Raw genomic sequence first — 6,702 nt, 5'->3', positions numbered from 1 at the left:
AACGTTATCTGGACTTTCTCGAGCGCGGCTAATTTTTTTTTTATTTTGAAGGGAATCATTCAAGGATTACGAAAAACATATAATCTGACAAATTCCACAAACCGAAGTAATAGAAATTGATTGATAAAGTTTAATATACCTAAGAATTGCATATATTCCTCTCACCGTATTTCTATTCCTATCACACTCTTTTTTTATTTATTGGTCCCTAACTCATCAATGAAGATGATAAATTAAAAAAAATACTTGAAAAAAAAATTTTTTTTTGTACTTTTTTTTTATAAATACAAGTATTTTATTTCAAACATACATTCTTTTAGTTACATTCTATTTCTTGAGCTTTTCTATTGATTGCGTTCAATGAATAAAAAAATTGAGGCCAGTCGTGGCGCAGTGGCACAAAGTGTGACAGTAAAACAGACTGGTTGTGGGTTCAATCTCCATTCCAGGAGATGAAATATTTATTAAAATGTATATTTCCATTTCTTCGCTCTGGTGTCGAGGCAAAATAGTGACGTTAAGTGCTGCTACTCAACACTCAATGCCTTCAAAATTTGGCAGAAAGTGGGGAACAGAGTGTCTTAACCTTAGGGTTCCCTCTGCCTACCCTGCTGTGTGCGGGATACAACGTAAAGCTGACTTGTTTCTTGTATTGGTTTAAAAAAATATTAATAATTGTCAGATTAAGCAAGTCCCTTCAGATAATCGTCTGATTTTGAGATATCACGTCTAGGGCATGAAGATGAACCATATATATCTTAATCTGACGCGCTCGAGTATTTCAAGATGACGATTTTTTTTTGCATTTTCAAACAACGATTACGAGCTTGCGTCACATCCAAATCGTCAGATTATTACATAAGAGCTTTTTTTTAGTTCACTTAACACCCCCTTAGAAAATCTGACGCGCTCGATAATATTTTTTTTTTTACCATTTTTAACTCTCACGTACGACCACCTCCACCACGGAAACTGTCAGATTAACATATTTTCATGCTTAAGAAGACGTAGGCAATTGATGATATCAATATCTGACGCGCTCGAGTATGTCCATGGAACAGTTTTTTTTTACATTTTTGAAAATCTATAACCCCTCAACCCACCGGTGAAACGAAATTTTTTATATGACATTTTTTTCTTGTTATCATCTAAGCTTCGCAACCCAATAGGTCTCCATGACGCTCGAGTGACTCCACAGTTTGCTGCTTCGCCTCCCTAACTAAGAGCTATGTTTACGTTTTAAAACTAAGGATATGCACGCCTAACATTCTACGAATAAATAGTAATCAGATGTGAATGCTGATGCATGATGTATTTAAATGAGACCCCACTTCCGGTTGCCATTATGCTCTCATAAATATTACCTTTGTTGAAGAATGCAGGTGTTTTATATTATTCTAGATAATTAATAGAGTTTTTTTTATAGTGTCCATTTCTTTTTTTATGTGAAGCTACCTATATAACTGAAGTAAGGATACTTGAATAAATTATTTTAATTATTTTGTATATGTCCTTCAAAATTCGAACGTATCCCATAACTTAACCATAGACGGATAATCATTGTATATATTTCTCGCATTAAATGGACTAGGCAGAGGTACCTCAGTGTAAAACACTCCGTTACCATCGCACCGCAGCATTACTTACTGATTCTCTGAAGTCAAGCGCTTTGTTATCAGGGCGAGGAAATGAAAATAATCTATTTCCTCGATTGAGAATCGAACCAACAACCGTCATGATCCTCACATTTTCACAAGAATTAACTTACTAAGAATTTTACAAAAAAAACTTATAAAATGTAGAATTAATGTCTTCTATACAATATACGAGTATTCCCAGCATTACTACAAATTACCATGGCAACCATCGCCACCACCATAGAGTTTTCTAACCCCGGGTTCAATATTCAAAAGCATGCTTTCTTAGCTAACTTACGTTCAATGACTCGATTTTTTTTCTTCTGGGGTTATTTCTTAGGGGTAGTTTTAAGCTTATGCTAATTGTACTTGACCTTTGGTTCGTATAGCATGTGGCTATCACAGTTTAGTGTACAGGCAGATTTGATTATCAGAACTAAACATTTCAAGGCCAATGTTAGAATTTTTGTGGTGTTTTTTATTGATACTAGGTAAAACGTCAGTTTTATATAGTACTATCGGCCCGCTTGCGGCTTCACCCGCGTGAACTATGTTATTATTAATTTCTGTCTCCATGACTACGTCCTAGTGACGTCTATCCAAAATTTGAGACTCCTAGCATTTGTAGTGACGAAGTTTCATACAAACTTTCGAGCCCAAAAACAACACCTTAGAATTCGAATATTGCAAATTCCCGTCTTAGCGAGCACCTACGTCCTATAGGTAACGCCTATGCAAAATTTGAGATGCCTAGCACATGTAGTTTCTGAGATTTCGTGATGAGTGAGTGACCTTTCGATTTTATATATATAGATTTTTTAATATAACTAATATATTTTAAAAGTCTCGAGTGCTAATAGAACCTACAACCACATTCGCATTTACAGTCACACGCTTGTACGCCGTTTGCTTCTAATTTTTATATTAATATTTTAATATTAATAAAAAAAATTTACATTATCTTATCTTATCTTTTCCGTATTTTATATTTTTAAAAGAATTATAATGATGACTCGTGAATTAATTACTAAATCTCACTTCAAACAACACTAATTATAATAATTTATTATATTTGGATCATCAATATAATAAAACGTAAAACAAACTTTATATAATAATAGATTAAAATATCTTAAAGTATTTAAAAATATTAACTATCGGCGCGAGAGATTTATATTTTAGATGAATTCTTAAAAGTAAAAGCGTATTTTGTGTTGTATTCATAATTATTGACACGGAGAAAAGGGAGATTTGGATGTTTTGGGGTAATAGAAACTTACATAATTCATCAATATACTTGTTCCAATATTTGGCACATTTGTCATAACAAATAATGCCTAAAAAAGAAATCCATTATAAAAAATCGTTTTGCCAAATTCAGGATTTGAAATTTATGATCTGTAGCTCTACGAGTGGAGTATACCAGTATAATCTAAATATATAACATTTTAACTTTCATAAATTAAGAAAAGGAAATCTAAATTTTCCTAAATTTAGTACAAGACGACCATTAACACGGTTTACTTCGATAGGGGTAACGATAGCTCTTTTTGATTATTAGCTTTATAAATGGTATAAACGGTGTGATTTAAACGTTTTTTTCTTGTTTTGAAATAAACTTTTTTTTTTTATTTATTTTTAATGTCTTTTTTTTTGTTATAAAAAATATTAACAGGTATATATGTCAGTGGATGATGGAAGCTAAATATGTAATACGCCTTTTAGATATTGTCTCAAAAAACAACCATGCTCGTATGAAGGATATAAAATCGTTAAACGGTTTTGGGTTTTTTTACCTGGGTTTTTTGGGTTTGGGTTACCTGACCTGACACCTTGTGTTTAGACACTCCGTACCTCCTCAAGTACGTTCCCCATTTTCCGCCGAATTTGTATGGCATTGCTTGTCGAGTGACGGATCTTAACGCTTCGCTTTGCGTCGTTACCAAAACGAGGAAATGAAGTTACCAGAAGAGGATAAAATCATGAAATCTCTGAAATATACAATTTAAAATCTGGTTTAATTCTATTATTTATAATAAATGAAATATATTGATATACGTCTCTATTGTTATGTATTTCTAGGTATAGCGTTAAATATAAAAAGCTCTTCACACCGTCTTTAAGTAAGCCTGTATTATAACATATCTTCAATGCCAAGTTGTAGAGACAGAAGCCAAATAAATAAGTCTTTATAATTAGTCTTTATAATTTATTTTCAAGGATTTATTTTTTATAACTATATGTTATAATAATAATTATTTTTAACGAAAAAAACGACTTCTTCAATTTCAACCGGATCCCATAATTAGAACTTAACCAAATTTTCATCAAACTACCTTTGATGTGTACGCTTTCCAATAAAAAAGAATCATAGAAATCGGTTGGGTTGATATTGAGTTATTCGTCCATTTGTCGCGCACATACTTAATGCAAATTTAAGACTTATGAGATTTTCTCATGGCTACCATTGTCAGAAATGGACCAAATTAAAATGGGACTACACATGAAGCACTAGCAAATAAAAAAATATACAGGATGTCCCAGGAGTCAACGATAAAATGAAAACAGGTGATAGACCAAGTCGTGACAATTATGAGAAAAATATAAAAAAAATCTGTGTCATGTATTTTTCATATTATATTGATTTAAAAAAATATCGGAAAAACCGACACCCTGTGATGATTTTTCAAGTCCTAAGACTGCAAATATTACTCTTTTTTCATTTTTTTTTCTGTAATGTAATCATGAGTAACCCTTCTGTGAATTACAGTTTAAGATTGAAACATACCTGCATCGGTTTTCAATAAAATGCCGTGTTTTTGCCAAAATATTTAGTACACCCAACTTTTACCGACTGTACTATAAAAAAAATGTACTACACTGTTTTTGCAAGTAACTTTAAAAGTTGGCGCATTTAATCTGGATTCCGAAATGGTACAACACTTGCTGAATTACTTCTTTATTGAAGAGAGAAAAATCGAAATACACGATAATCGGGATGACGTTCAACGTTTTGGTATCTTTTCCGATACATTCTAGCTGCAGCATTAGCATTACATAACCATTCTCCATGAATGAAATGCATATTGGCAATGTGTCAAAGACCGAGTATATGGCCTGCGAGAGCCCGGACTCGAGCACTATCCTTATAGGTTCTGGGCCAGCCCCTTAGTCGGAAAAGTTCAGGTATCTTAGATCCGTCATGTCTTAGGTCGGATGAGCGTTGCCTGGGCTAAGTGGCAGGAGGTCACTGGTGTGGTCTGTGATCGCAGGATACCGTCCAAACCTTATTATCCTTATAAACCTTATATATTGAACAGAACATTTTTTTGCTGACTCTACACTGTGTTATACCATACGGTAGTTGTTTCTATGACCACCACAATGCAAACACTACGCACAAAAGCCATCCATTAAACAAGGTCACGAAATTTGCAATTGTTCAAAAGGTAGTCGTTTTACAAGAAATAGAACGTCTTGTACTTAAAAGAAAATTTAATATCATTATGGGTTTAGTGGTTGAATAGCAATAATAATATATGCTTACCTATCTGTCCATCTGTCAAGACCATTTTCTCAAGAACACTTGAAGGTGTCAAGTTAAAATTCATAGCAAATAGTTTACAGTCTCTTGGAGAACAGAAGTAAATTCTTAGTCAACGTAATCAAAGATATGAGCATTTCTTAAATTCTCTTCTATTCTCTTGACCTAAAATGACAAAATTTGGCAAGAAATGAGAATTGCGAAATTTGTGAAATATTATGTAGATATGAAAACCTGAAAATTGGTAATCTATGGGCTTTTTTTTACTTTTCGTATAATATCTTTTTCACTAAATAAGATTTCTTTTTTAATTTTCAGGCCTTAGTAAGGCCTGAAAATTAAAAAAGAAATCTTATTTTTCCGGTCTGAAAGTAATAAAAAAATACTTTTTAATGTAGCAAATAAAAATATTTATAATTCTGTAAGTCTCTTCATTTGAACGGACACGCCCCCACTACAAAAACGTGTTAATTTATTTAGAGTATGTTATTGTTTACGTTAATACAATGTCCATTTTGTTTGTTTTATCATTTTTCATTATATCACGAGTTGTTGCATAAATTAAAAATTATATAATTTTAATTTTACTCCATAATTCTTAACTTAGTATCACTTAGTAGAATTCAGGCGGAGAGCGAAAAAGGGATCTTTTTACAACAGTTTCTCTCTGCCTACCATGTTTTATGCTCTATATATCATAAAGCTGAAAAATTCACTACCCCAGATTTTTTACCGACAAAAAAAAAAAAACCTTTACATTAAAAGATCAGTTCAAAACTTGCTTACAAACAAAAGTTTTTGTTATTATGCATTTGTAAAAACAATAACTTTAATATTACACTAGGTTCCCAGGTTCCCTTTGCCTCTAGATACATCTTGAAAATGAAAATAAAAAACTTTTAATATAACTGAATGTACTTTTAACACATAAGTATAAGTACAATAATTAATCTCTTCCATTAACTAGTGAAATTTTGAAATTCTGTCATGTAATTAGATTGGGAAGAAAAAAGGAATCCTACGGGAATAAGAATTCGGGAATTTTCCATTATATGTCGTAAAGTCTACGCAAACAAAGTTGCGGATAACAATTATTAAATAAAAATAATACAATTATTTAATTAACACCTCTCGTGGTGCAGGGTCACAAACGTATAAACACGACAGATCGTGGGTTCAGTTCCCACTCTGGTAACTTGGCAAAGCGTGGCGTTGAGTTCCGCTATTCAACACCGTAATACCTCCAAAATGCAGCAGAAACCGCGGAACAGAAATATCTCAAGGGCTAAAAAGAGACAATTATTTAACAAATCTACTCAAATTAGTTAAGATAAGATATGATAAATCTGAAAAAGATTTAATGTCTTACCGACATATCTTTATTATTTCTACTATTATGTTGATTAGCGATGTGACGTATGTATGTTTGTACATTGTACATAATATATATAACACGCGAATAAATTACGTATTTTTGAAGCGTCGTACTTATCTTACAAGTTATATGTGGACGAGATGTCG

This window comes from Heliconius melpomene, chromosome 20, assembly GCF_056956725.1.
Source record: "Heliconius melpomene rosina isolate 202511_hmr_F chromosome 20, ASM5695672v1, whole genome shotgun sequence".
In the NCBI taxonomy this organism is placed as follows: Eukaryota; Metazoa; Arthropoda; class Insecta; order Lepidoptera; family Nymphalidae; genus Heliconius; species Heliconius melpomene.
This window is presented reverse-complemented; position numbering follows the sequence as displayed.